This window comes from Alligator sinensis, unplaced genomic scaffold (assembly GCF_000455745.1).
Source record: "Alligator sinensis unplaced genomic scaffold, ASM45574v1 scaffold73_1, whole genome shotgun sequence".
Lineage (NCBI taxonomy): Eukaryota > Metazoa > Chordata > Crocodylia > Alligatoridae > Alligator > Alligator sinensis.
The window spans coordinates 5,179,541-5,193,239 of record NW_005841838.1 but is presented as its reverse complement, the minus strand read 5'-3'; the positions used below and the strand labels follow the sequence as shown (position 1 = coordinate 5,193,239).

At 41.0% G+C, this 13,699-nt stretch overlaps 1 long non-coding RNA gene and 1 pseudogene across 3 annotated transcripts in view; one reads left to right on the top strand and one right to left on the bottom strand.

The window, feature by feature from the left end:
- Nucleotides 1-9,500, top strand: part of LOC102380370 — a 29,358-nt gene extending 19,858 nt beyond the window's left edge. For all 3 annotated transcript variants that reach the window (XR_003093919.1, XR_003093918.1, XR_003093917.1), the window contains 2 exons: nt 7,897-8,053; nt 9,243-9,500. This is a non-coding gene — a long non-coding RNA (uncharacterized LOC102380370). The remainder of the gene's footprint in view (nt 1-7,896; nt 8,054-9,242) is intronic.
- On the bottom strand, nt 4,878-5,051 carry LOC112550226 (annotated as a pseudogene).
- Nucleotides 9,501-13,699: the final 4,199 nt, after the last annotated feature.

The following is a 13,699-nucleotide window of genomic DNA, read 5'->3' as shown; positions in this document are numbered from 1 at the left end:
CTTTCCTTTAAACTTATCTTTTCTTCCATCTTCTTTGCTTCCTCCCCTGCTACTTTCTCTTCAATCTCTTCCAGTAAATCCTTCATCTTCTTTCTGTGCATTTCCTTCTTCTTTTATACCTTTTCATAAAGTCTTTTCTTTGCCTCTTTCTATTTTTTTGACCCAGGTACCACCCTCTCTGTGCACCACTTTTAGCTTTCCTTTTGCCATCTTCACTCTAGCTGAAAAGTATCGGGACCACTCTTCGTTTTCTGCCAGTCAGGGTGCTTGTACTAAAAACATTTTTTCTCTCACCTTTCTTTTAAGCCATCTTTCTATCTCTTGCCTTGTTTCTTCTAGTTCTTCTCATACCTGTCTTCCTTCTGCGGCTTCCTCTAGCAGCTTCTGCCTCTTCTTTTGCAGCTCTCTCAGCTTTGCTCTTTTCTCTGCGGTTCTTCAGCCATCCTTCCTGAAAAATTCTTCTGTCCTCTTTCTCACCATCATCTGCCATTGCCTGGTAATCTTAAAATATTTCTTCACTGTTGTTCACTCCTCATACTGTCTCAGGTACACTTGGCATATCTCCTTATCTTGTAACAGTCATACATTTAACTTCCACACTCTTCTTCCTCTTATGGGGCCCTGACCAAGATTCAGTTCTGCCTTCGGCATCTGGTAATTACTAAATGGGCATTTTTATATATGGAAGCACCTCAGCACTGGGCACTTTTCAAAGCGCCTGGTGCTGTGATGCTTACAGTTGTATAAGTGGCCAAATGCGCATCAGCGCTGAGAAAATGGCAGCGATGCACTTGTGAACTAAAACACCTCGGAGGTGCTTTAGTTCAAAAGCGCACTGCCAACATTTTCTGCTCACTGACACGCATTTCCCTGCTTATACAACTGCACACGGCACAGCACAGTTCCCCTCATCTCGTATGTGGAGCACACTCGATTAATCGATTAATCTAATCTTCTCCGAGGCAGCGGATCTCTGGCATGTCACAGGAAAAAAGTATGTGTATAAATGCCCTAAATGCCACAACGGCAGTTTCTTTTTTCTTTATTTCTGTTTCTTTTGATACCAACGCAAAGTCAGTTTGTGACTGTTTCCTTCCCTGGGGTCAGTTCTAGTGAAATCTTTCTCTCCTGCCCATACATCTTTTAGTGCCACTTCTTTTGTTATATTTCTCAATAATCTGGATGAATGTCTAAAGTCCCGTCTCCTCCCCCTGTTCTGTCACCTGCTTCAATTATACAGTTGAAGTCCCCCACTATTATCCACAGCCTGCCTCCGATCATGTAAACTGCTAGCTTCCTAAGCATAGACTTTCTCCTGTCCTACTCTGACGGTGCCTATACATTGAAAATTTCTAATCGTTTCCCTGGCTGATAGTATCATTCATTGTAGTCTTCCACTGATGATGTCTTCCACTTATTTACTCTCAACTCTGGATTCTTGAAAGGTATTGCTACTCCTGCCACTTTGTTCTCATTTGTCCCTGACCACCAAGATGATCCCTATCTCCACCTTTTCTCAAACCATTTATAAACCCTCTCCTCTGGTATACCATGCAGGCAGATTATGTCTGAACTTATTTGTTTCAACCCTGGTTCAATCTGTTCCCATCTTTTTGTGTTAAAATACTCCTGACATTGACTGATGTCTGCAGTTCCTCAATTACAGAAACTCTGCCCCCCCACTTCTCCATTTCTCCCTCCTGCAGGGTCTCTTCCACCATTTCCATCTTGCTCTCACCCCTCTCTACTCCCTTGCTGTCCCCTTCTGATTCGCGCTGTTCCTTGTGGGATCTGACCTTGTCTGCAAAGGCCATTGGACAACTGTGGTACAAGTACCCTCCCCGCCTCCACAGGTAATGTATTTTAGTGGGTCCTGGTGCTCTGCTACTCTGTACCTCTTCCCTTCATACTTGAAGCACATTGTGTGAGGGCAGTGTGCAGACAAGTGCCCCCCCTTTCCACATTTGCTGCACTGTTTAGGTTGCCCATGATACATTATAAAACTCCAATGTGCCCCCAGCTGAATTACATCACTCCACCTAGGCTACACTCATTTGTGTCTCACCCCATCCTCAGCATTTCTCTCAAGGCTCTCTTACCCCATCCTCGTTAAAAAACTAGGCGACTGTGGCATCGATGCCTACACGGTCAGATGGATTGCTAATTGACTGAAGGGTCATACTCAGAGGGTGGTGGTGGACGGGTCATATTCGACCTGGGGGGAAGTGGGCAGCGGGGTCCCCCAGGGCTCGGTCCTTGGGCCCGCACTGTTCAATTTCTTTATCAGCGATTTGGACAATGGGGTGAAAAGCAACCTGTTCAAATTCGCTGATGATACCAAAATCTGGGGTGAAGTGGGCATGCTAGCAGGGAGGGAAAGACTGCAGAAAGACCTGGATAGGTTGCAAGGGTGGGCTGACAAAAACAGGATGCGTTTCAATACCGGCAAGTGCAGGGTGCTGCACTTGGGCAGTAGTAACCGGCAACACACTTATAAGATGGGAAACTCCCTTCTTGAGAGCATGGAGGCAGAAAGGGATCTTGGAGTCATCATTGACTCCAAGATGAACATGGGCCGACAATGCGAGGTCACGGTCGGCAGGGCTAACCGGACCCTATCGTGCATCCACAGATACATCTCAAGTAGGGCCAAGGAGGTGATCCTCCCCCTCTACGCGACACTGGTCAGGCCACAGCTGGAGTACTGTGTCCAGTTCTGGGCGCCCCACTTCAAGAGGGATGTGGACAACATTGAGAGGGTCCAGAGGAGGGCCACCCGCATGATCTGGGGACAGCAGGGCAGACCCTACAATGAGAGGCTACGGGACCTTCACAAGAGAAGGCTGAGGGGGGACCTTGTGACTGTCTATAAACTCACTAGGGGGGACCAGAAGGGTTTGGGGGAGACCTTGTTTCCCCCAGCGCCCCCCGGGATAACAAGAAATAATGGCCACAAGTTGTTGGAGAGTAGGTTCAGATTAGACATCCATAGGAACTACTTCACAGTTAGGGTGGCTAGGATCTGGAACCAACTTCCAAGGGAAGTGGTGCTGGCTCCTACCCTGGTAGTCTTTAAGAAGCGGCTTGATGCCTACATGGCTGGGGTCACTCGAGCCCAGTTTCTCTCCTGCCCAGGCAGGGGGTCGGACTTCAAGATCTACAAGGTCCCTTCCGACCCTACTTCTATGATTCTATGATTTGCTTGTAACACTATTAATGCCCTCCATGACCCCGTCCAAATACCATATTTGTCCTTCACTTTCTTCACGCTCGTTACTCTTTGAACATGCAATTCCAACTATCTTTCTATGTCTTCTTCCACTAATAAATCTATATATATTTGTACTATAATCACTTGTTCCCTTGTCTTTTCTCCTGCCATAAACCTTATCCCTCTTAGTTCCTCTCTCCCACATTCCTCTGTGTATTTCTTTAAAAAAAAATCATACCCATCTCTGTTTCAGTAAGTGATTTGCCAAGGCTTTCTGCTTGGAAAAGCAGTTAAGCTAGTCAGGTTCACCAGCGCTATATCCAGTATACAAACATTCCCTTTTCCAAAAAGTCATATCTGTTTAGCACCGATACTGTCTTTGTTCCATTGCTGACTAATACTGCCTTATTTGCAGTCTCTGATCCTCTCTTCAATCTGTTGTGTTTTCTGTGTCTTCCCACCATGCCACTCCCAGTGCGCTGGAATTCCATCACATTCCCACTGTCCTCTGTCTTTTGCCCAACATACCTTTGCCTGCTGCTCCCACTCTATTGCCTACTCTTCTTTGCTCCTGTGTTCTCTCTGGCATCATCACTCTCATCACCTCCTTCTTTGCTGGTACTGCTGCCATCATTGTTACTTCTGCTGTTGTTCCCACCATCACCTTATTTCATACCCCCTTCCATCCCTCTGTCCACTCTCTCTCTCCAGACCTTCATTTCTGCTCTTCAACTCTTTTTCCACCTTATGCTTACTTGCTGTCTCTGCCATTGTTTTGAGCTTTGGGTCTCCCATCCTCCACTCCTTACACCCCAATACTGTGTCAATCTGTTTCTCTTCCTTTACAACATTGATCAGGCCTTCAATTCTAATGGGACCATACCACAAGTATAGGTTAGTGCAACCTATCTGCATAAGATGCATGGTAGTGCCCATTAAGTGCAGTCCCCCTCACCACTAATTCTTTTCAAATCATGGTAAGCCACAACATTGCATATCCAGAATCCTTCTGTTGCACCCTCTCTCAGACTGGCACATGTGATTAGTATGGCCCCAACCTCCACAAGGTGAAGCCAGACTAGGTTGCCCTGCTCCTCATCTGCACATAAACTTTTGGAGCATTGCAGGACTTGTGACAAGAACACCCAGTTCCAGTCATGACTGGGGGCTAATTAGTACATGGATCCTTTGTCAGGGACATCTGAAGTATATACACATACTGAGCAGTGCTGACCTGTGGGGTGACCATGGAGGCTGGGGGCACACTAATAATTTGTGCCAGACTGAGAAAGGGTGCAACAGGGATTCTGGGTGAACTGTATGAAGTGTTGTAGCTCACCATAGCTTGGAATGTTATTGAGTCTGGTGAGGCCCAGTCCAGTGAACTATGTGGTAAATCATGAGCCTTTTGGCTTTGGACTAATACTATACATACTTTATATTTATATAAGATTTTGTTTCAAGGGCCAAATCAGTTCCGAATTAAGTGCCAAATTTTGACTGAGCACTGGGAGTATCCTTCCTCTGATACCCATTGGTCTGGGGCTTCAGATACTCCCCAAATTTATGGCAGGCATCCTATGTGCAAGACCCAAGCCCAGAGGCCTTGGGGTTTGGATACCTGTTAGTCCTGGTTGCTCCTAACCAAAAGACCAAGGAGCAAGCCACAGGAAAAGCAAGAACTCAGCCCCCCATTACCACAATCGTGTGCAGTCAAATTTCCTGCATTTGGGGAATTTTACAGTGGTCAGTCTGCCCAGAGTGCAAGGGGCAGGCCTCACCCTATAACTAAACTTGATTGGCTGAGAGAATCATGAGATCTTCCCTGCCAGGTCCTTGTTGATCATGGGATCTCCCTCGCCAGGTTAAAAAAAAAGTTTATACTAGATAGATGTAAGTACCAAAGTGCTGCTCAAAATTGTGTTTATGAAACACCAGTGCTAAAAGTTAAAGCAGTTTCAAGAAAAGGTAACATGCACTAATTCTGGATGAACTAAGTCTATGGCTACTGTATGCAAATTGCTACAGCCATGTTTAATTTCAAGTGTGTTGTTTTCAAATTTGCTTCTCACTTCCATGTGCTCAGGGAGAGCAGGGTCTGACAGTAAGGCGACAGGGAAGGGGCTGCCAGGGGAAAAAGTTAAAGGGAAGTAGAGGAAAGAGCTACCTGATCCCCCAGATTTATTTTACCTGCTGCAGCAGTGAGAGGGAGACAAATACAAGGCAAACCAATAATTAGGATCTATACCTGGAAATTTGTAACAAATTTATAAATTTTCCATAAATAGAATCTAATTATTGGAGGGGGTCATCTTATAATCAGGGTCTTCTTCTATTCCATTAAATAAAGTAATACTCCATTAATAAAGGGTCACTCCCACACTCATCAATCAGACCAAACTGAAACATTAAATATGTCTAAATAAGTTTTGCTTTGTTTTGTTTAAATTTGAAACGTGTATAAACACATCCCCAGCCTTACACATTCACTGCCAAGATTCTGGCTGAAGTGGATTTTTGCTGTCATGCTATATACAACTGCAAACAGAGTTTTTGAATAGCAGTGCTGACAGAACCTTAATTATAGATGGATGAAGCTCTACCAATGTGCAACATTTATATACACAGTTAAGGAAATATATGGAATTGCTATAAATTAACAAAGATAATTTAAAGGAAAAGTATGTGAATTTCAGAATCAAACGTTTACCAACACGGGGTGATTCATACTAAAGATCTACGTTATCTGCACTTCGTGCTTAAACTAAAACTTAAGATCATTCCATGAGATGAATTAAATGAACAAGTTATTTTGGATTATTGCTTTATTTATGGTGCTGGGAATTATTTATATCAAAATATTTGATATTTTACCCATTAGTTAGACTGCAACAGATATAATATTACTAGACATTTTAATGGCTCCTCAGAATTCTTATTCACAGTGGCCACATCTACATGTGCGGTGGACTATGCAGTTATTACTGTGCAGTCATTTAGTACTAAATGACTGTGCAGTATTAAAGTGACTAAATGAGTCTGTGCAAGTACTAAATGTCTGTGCAGTAACACCAGTTACTTGTGTTACTGCACAGTACCATCGCCACACTTTTTCCCCGACACTACTGTGCAGCAGCAACAAGCTACTGCTCAGTAGCTCATTACTACTGCACAGTAGCATTGCTGCACGATTAGTGCCTGGCAATGCTACTGCACCATAGCATCTCATGTAGATGCGCCCAGTGATTCATTAATGGCTTGTATTTTGCTAGTTTTGTAGGCAAGCCTCTTAAAATGATAGGCAGCAATTTCCTTCTTGTATCTTTCCAAGGACAAACTGTATATTACATATTCTTTTGAAAACAGAAAGCTACAGTTTTGCTGTTTAAGGCATTCAGATACCACAATGATGAGCACAATATTGATATCTAAATAGTTTATACACTTGAGCTGGCAGAAGAGGCAACTCTTTGTGTCCAGGGTAGCTTCAGACAGTGACTTGGGTCAGAGGTTGCATCTGTGGTAGAGTTCAGATTGAGATTTACAGGCCCCAAACTCTTAAGAACTGTTATAAAAGCAGCTGCTCTTGATGAAATCTCTGCAAAATTGTGCCAAAATGGTTTTGTTTTTGTAAGATTTTTGTTAAATTAGACTCAAATAACAAAATAGATCCCCTTCTTTTTCTAGAGCAGACACTCCAAAAACAATAGTGTTAGGTTCAGCTCCACATGCTAGAACTGGAAGGCATGACACTGAGGAGTTTAGACTCAAGGTCTGGACACTGTTTGCCCTGTCCTGGTCACCAAGGCCAGATTAATGCACAGGCAAACTAGGCACATGCCTAAGGCCCTACGTGAAGAAAGAGCCCAGTTGTGCTTATTTTACATATTATAATTATTGAGTGAAAAAAGTAGGGACCCATGAGTTTGCCTAGGGCCACTAAAGGATTAATCCAACCTGACCAATCACAGGATAGTGCAAAACCTTTTCATTTGTACCAAACAAGTGGAGCAGTTACTTGCCCTCACAAGGTAATTTCAGGGAGAATTTCATCTTGTTTGTCAGTCAGGTCAGCACAGGACAAATCACCATCTGCCCTTACCCATCACACCTTCCTGGACCTGCTCTGATCCTTTATTAACTTTGGCAGATTGTGTAGTAAATAAACAGAAAATTCTAAAAAGTCCAAAAAACAAATGTGTCTCTTTCAAGATCTTGAATGCATGACTGCCAAAAAAGAAGACTGAGCCACGGCTGCAATGTCCTGATAGCCGTGCCTCCTGATAACACCCAAGTTTGGGTTGGGCAAAAGGGAAAATTCTACCATCTGCTCAGTAACAGATGGTGCTACTTCTTTTGAGTTCTACTCCTTTCATTCACATGTAGTTTAGGCACAGCCCCCATAAATATAAATCCACCTTCCTCTCTTTTTAATAACCAAGAATAAATAATGGACCATGTTTTCTGTCTAGTCCAACTTAGGTACAATATGACCTCTACCTAATGCTATAAATGAGCTTGGTTTTGCCAACACATTTTCAAATATCACTACTCCCCACTGAGAGGATGTCAGGCAATGGGAAGATGCCGTGTTATGATTTTAATTTCATTTAACTCATTAAGAGAAATTGTTTTATCAGTTTGATTAACTTTGACCTGGCCACAATTAATCATTTCTTTTTCAGCTCTTGACTAGACCAACAGGCTGAAGTGACCACTTCATACTTGCCATCTAGGCTCTGAGCTGTTCCTCCCTCCCCTTCCTCCCATGCAGTTTGCTTCTGGATGCACTGCAGGTGTTGATCATCTATGAAGTCTCCTAACTGGCTTGGCAGTTAATAAGTGAGACGGAGAACTGTTTTATTTTAATTTATTGTGACTGCAATGAATGTTATAGAACATGTATTTAATTGGATTTTAGTGTTATTACTTGTATGTGGTGGTGCTGATTTTAAGAGGAAATAATAATTAATTTTACATTCCTATACAGAACAAACAGTAATAATTCCCTTATCAATGACTGAAAACACAACTGGTATTTGTGCTTTGAATGTGCAAGCCTCTAAGACTGCATAATAAATTTTGATAGTATCTTGTTTAAAAAGATGTATTACAAATAATTTATGTGACTATTGGCGGAAAGTAGGCATAGGTGTCCTACAGACTTTTAAGAATGATATTTAAAAATATTTACATATCTGTCTAAGGTTATTACCTTATTGTAATACATTATTCCACCAAGTAGTACAAGTGTTGCCTTAAATGGCATAAAAATCTGGAAACTAAGTAATATTACCTGAATGGTACTAGCTACTAATTTCTATTTTAGATAAACTCAAGTGATGCCATTTTATCATGATTTTAATGGGTAAGACTAGTGTTTCTCTTTTGCAGTTTCCAGTTCTCCCTGAGACATCATGTTGCTAAAAAAATATGGAGCTATTTAGCTGTCCATTTTAAAACAATGCAGGGCTCCTCATTCCATCTATTCCTATCAATTCATGCTGAAAATATGTATTACTTTTGTTGGGTATATAGATGATAACAATAAAGTTTTGCAAAATGAGTGCAGGCAATTCTGTTTCAGGTTATTTTCTTCAATTGCCCCTCTAGTACTTCCATCTTAATTACAGTTTTCTTGTAAAATTAAAATTTTTGAAGTGCAGTTTAGCAAACCAGTGTCAGTGTTCTATTTTATATGCTTACAAAAATGGTGCAAAATATTGCTTCAGTGCCTTTTTTCTTTTGTACTGGGTATATGCATGTGACTTTACTAAGGGCCCCAAGTAACATAACAGATTTACTGAAGTCCGAATCTTGACCATTTTATGATCCTTGAAGTTCTGCCCACCACGTAAGGGGAATGTTTGCGAATTGACAGAGCCCCAATTCTTGCTGTTGATAGTAATTCATTATGCACAAGGACCCATAAGTAGTTGAAAACAGCATGCCAGTGTGAATCAAGCTAACTAGACAGATGCTAAGAGCAGTATTGTCTTCCAGTCCTCAAAATATATCTTATGTATTTCAGACTAGTGCCTTGATCCTGCATTGCAATGCACAAACAGACTCTTGACTTCAGCAGGGTTCTGACTGGGAAGAAGCAATCTGTCTAAGAACTACATGAAGTGGAAGAAAGGAATAATACACAGATATGCTTTTAGCATCAAGATTATGCTACATAAACAAGAAATTTACGTTGGTATAATGTGGATGGCGTTTTATAAACATGTAACTATTATAGATCCTTGCCCCAAGAACCATAAAAAATGACCAAATACTGCTCCAATTGAAGTGAAAATTGAGCTTGATATTGACTTTGTACAAGAGCAGAACACATTCTAATATCTATAGACTACTATATATCTACACAGCACTGCATTGTACATTATTAATTGTGCTAATTAATCTAAGTGGATGACTACAAAAATGGTTATACTGCTTCCAAGCTCTCAGAGAGCTTGTTTCCACAGCACAGTACTCTGAGACATAACACAGCTAGGCGTGCCTATACATGTGCTCCAACGTGTTTTAATTAGAACGTGTCGGAGCACACTCAATTAATTGAGTTTGCTTCAAATTCTAATTAGACTGCGCGAGCACTGCCACAGGATCATATGCAAAAATGGTTGCTGGGGTTCTTTAACTAATGCTCATCGAATGAACTTTAGTTAAAGCGTTCCGTGGCCATTTTTAAATGCAGGGGGCCTTAATACACATGACACTTTGGTGCTTTCCAGGAACCACTCTAATTAAAGTGCATCCCCCACACCCGAGCACTTGTACAAGCACCTAAGGTTAGGCAGCAGACAATACATTATGTGGACAGGATGCAAGGATTGGAGAAGAGAAGCAGTATAACAAAAAATGGGCAGGTTCAACCTGAAGCCTGATACTTCATGACATTTGCTCATTACACAGCACTACTGTGAATGTAGTTCTAATTCTGTACTTCATATCCAGGAAAAAAATTCCATTGCAACCACTAGGAGTTTTCTGATTAAAAACTATGAGATTAGGTCTTGGAGTAAGATACCATAAAGTGTTTGGAGATCAGAAGGCAACCACTTATACTGAGGAACTAGGCAAAACAGCGGAGATTCAAGCTTAGTCTGTTCTTGCTTTGCTACAATCAATTAGGTTGGTATTGTTTGAACATAATACTAATGGTCTTAAAAGAATTTTTTTTCTCTGACTTTTTAAAAAGGAAACAAACTAGCATGTATACAACAAATCTGAAGTGTTACCGTCTAAAAACTGACAACGCATATAAAAATAATACTAAATTATAACAATAAATATTAAATGATAAACATAATTATGAAAGAAGGCAGACTACTGTGACATGCTCAGTACAGTTCCTAAAGGTAACATTTGATTAGACTCTAAAACAAATTAGGCATCTGTTTAGAGTTTTTTATATTTTGAATTAATGTACTGCATACGACCCAACAGTTGGAAAATCAGAAGTTCGCCACTTAATTGTAGGACACCAAACAGGAATACAAACTTCCTTGTCCTACCCACATGACACTGAAAAAGAAAATATTATTGTATTCTTTCATAACAGACTAAAACACGGTTGTGTTCCTAATGTAAGACAAGAGTTTTGGACCATTACTCTGGGATAGGGATTTTCTTTTTGTTTTGTATTTACACAGTTCCTTGTACTATGGAGTTCTAGTCAATTACTACAATATCTAAGTGCTACAATAATATGGATAATGAGTAACAAATAGTACTTTGAGTACTGCGGTACTTCTCTTTGTTTTAGAGCACTGTTTGTACTCTAGGCAGTAGCTATTGAATACACATTTTTAGCATTAGAAGTAATAAAAAAAAGAATGATTACTGCTGACTGAATCCTGGAGAGAAAACCATAGAAGTAAAAAATAAAACAGTAAACCAGAGTCCCTTTAGCATGCAGGCCATTTGCCAGCTACTTTTCACAGGAACTTTCATTTCTGTTGTTTGCTTCAAATGTAGAAAGAAGATAAACATTTTCTTGTTGCAAGTTAACAAACACTACCATACATGACAGGTTGATAAGCACTATCCAGAGTGGTATTCGGAGCTTCTTAGGTCATTTGAAAAAAGTTGGAAATGCACTAAAGAGTTTTAATCTGAAACTAAAAAATTAATAGTAGTTGGTCAGTGCTCGATGTCCTACAGAACAGTGTTTTCTTCTGTTAGTACCTGGAGCTTTTGCTGCTGTAGACAGCTCTGTCTGTAGGGAATTGTTCAAGAGCTCTGCTAGCTACATGCAGGGCATTTACTGTAGCATTTACTCTAGAGTAACCCACCTTGGGCAGGCATCTACACATGCAGGGAAGTAGGAACAGATTTGCTGCTTGTGGCAGCAGTCTGCTCCTGCCCCAAATAGCCCCGCACCAGCCCCCTGCAGCAGCCTGGGGGAGCTCTAGGCTGGGGCTGACAGATTGCTCCCAGCCCCTGGGAGCTGCCTGCCAGGAGCCTGGCCCTTGGCAGGAGCCCAGGTGGTGACAATATCCTCCTGCCCTGGCAGCAGGGAGCTCCCAACCCCCGCTCTGTGATTGCAGAGCAGGGGCTGGGAGTACCCTGCTGCTGGGGCAGGGGGACCTTGTCCCCAGGCAGGATCCAGTGGCAGAGCCTGCCCTGGCAGCAGGAAGCTCCTGGGGGCAGGGAGCAATCTCCTGCTCCCTGCTGTCTGGCTGACCAGGAGCACATTTACTCCCAGTCAGTCATCTACATTTGACATACTGCACAGTAATTACTCCTGAGTAAATTTGCTGCTTGTATTTACAAGCAGCAAATTTACTTGCAATTGGAGCAAATGACTGCACAGTAAGCATCTGCAAGCATAGTTGGTGATGCTTACTGCACAGTAATTTGCTCTGATCTTGAGTAAAGCGTCTCATGTAGACATGCACAAAGAATACATCATTATGAGGTAGTAATCCATGTTTTCTAGCAATCTAAATATAGGGGACTGCTATAGCCAAGCAACTCTACTGCACCAAGTGGGATTACTAGAGTATAAGAGAACAGAATTTAGCCCAGTGGCTTTCTTTAGATTAAAAATATTCAGTTTATGCAGTACCCTGGGCCTCTGCACTTTAAGTGGAAAGGGTTTGGGTTGTGGGGGCTTGGGAGGTTAAAAGAAGGGATAGTATAGATAGGAACTCAGCAAGTTTCTCCTGAACTCCCCTATATAAAGCACCTTGATTCTTACCTGAATTTTTGGTGAGGCAGACAAATGTCAACTCAAAAATACATTGATACTTCAACTCCTAAGTCTATATTAGAACTCAAGATTTCCAAAGGTAAATGATATTAAAGTGTTGCCACATATATCTCAAATATAGTCCATGTTTATCTTTTCTCAGTGACATACACCAATAAAATATGATTAGGGACATCGAGATAACGCATGGTAGTGTGGAATAAAGGTTTTATTGGCAAGAACCTGGAATGACTGTATTAATTACCAGTTGGGAAGTCACAAGTGATCTAGGAAAAATACTTGCACGCAAGTCCCAATAAAGCCCTTTATACTATGCCTCATGTAATTTCTTTTTCAACATATTTTATAGAGAAGCTACTTTGGAAAATTTTAAAGAGTTTTAAAAGAAAAAAAAATATGTCTGTGCTATTTTAAATATTTTCTTGCTTATAAATACAGATTCTCTAAGGAAAGTGCAAGCATTTATGGTTTTAGATAAATACTACTACTATATGTACAGAAGATAATCAGTGTTTTAGGAAACTGAAATTGTGTGGAAATCTATGACCAACATGGCTTTCTAAAGTAATACAGATGAGTTAAGTTTATGCTCTGTCTTGTGAATTGGCGTAAAATGGAAAAAGAAAATCAGTAGGGATGGAAAGCAATGTGGACTTTAGCAAGAAGTGATCCACAACCAAGGCTAATATTTTTAGGTTATTTGCAAAGAATTTCATGACGCTTATAAGTCTGGGTTAGGCCTGGTCATTCTCTTTGAATGTGGTTGCTTGGCATTGGATCATATGGATACCCTTGGCTATTTGTATGAGAATTGTTTCCTGTGTCTAGGTTTCCCACTGAGAGTATACAAGGGAATACTCAAAAAATCTTTCAAGACTTCCTCTTTATTTAGTGCAAAGCCACAGGAGAAGAAACATGCATAGGATGTTTATTGAAAAGATTGAGAAATTGTTGCTCTTCCAAATGAATGTTCATGAGGACTATAACACAAATTGGATGACTTGGTTGCAGGAACCAGTCTCCTGGAAAGGAAGCAGCAAAATCTAGTTTTGGTTCTATGCATTCAGAAACAGAATACCTTTTAGCTGCAAGAGGGAAGTTGTTTATTGACAGCTGGATATCCTGAGCAGCCAAGCAAATGTTGTAGTAGCAATACAAAATATTTATCATGTTAACACTGTTTACCTTGTACTTGTGATATTTTTACAACTGCATTCCACTTAATACACAGGGATCAAACAGTATATTGTGGTATTTTTGATTTA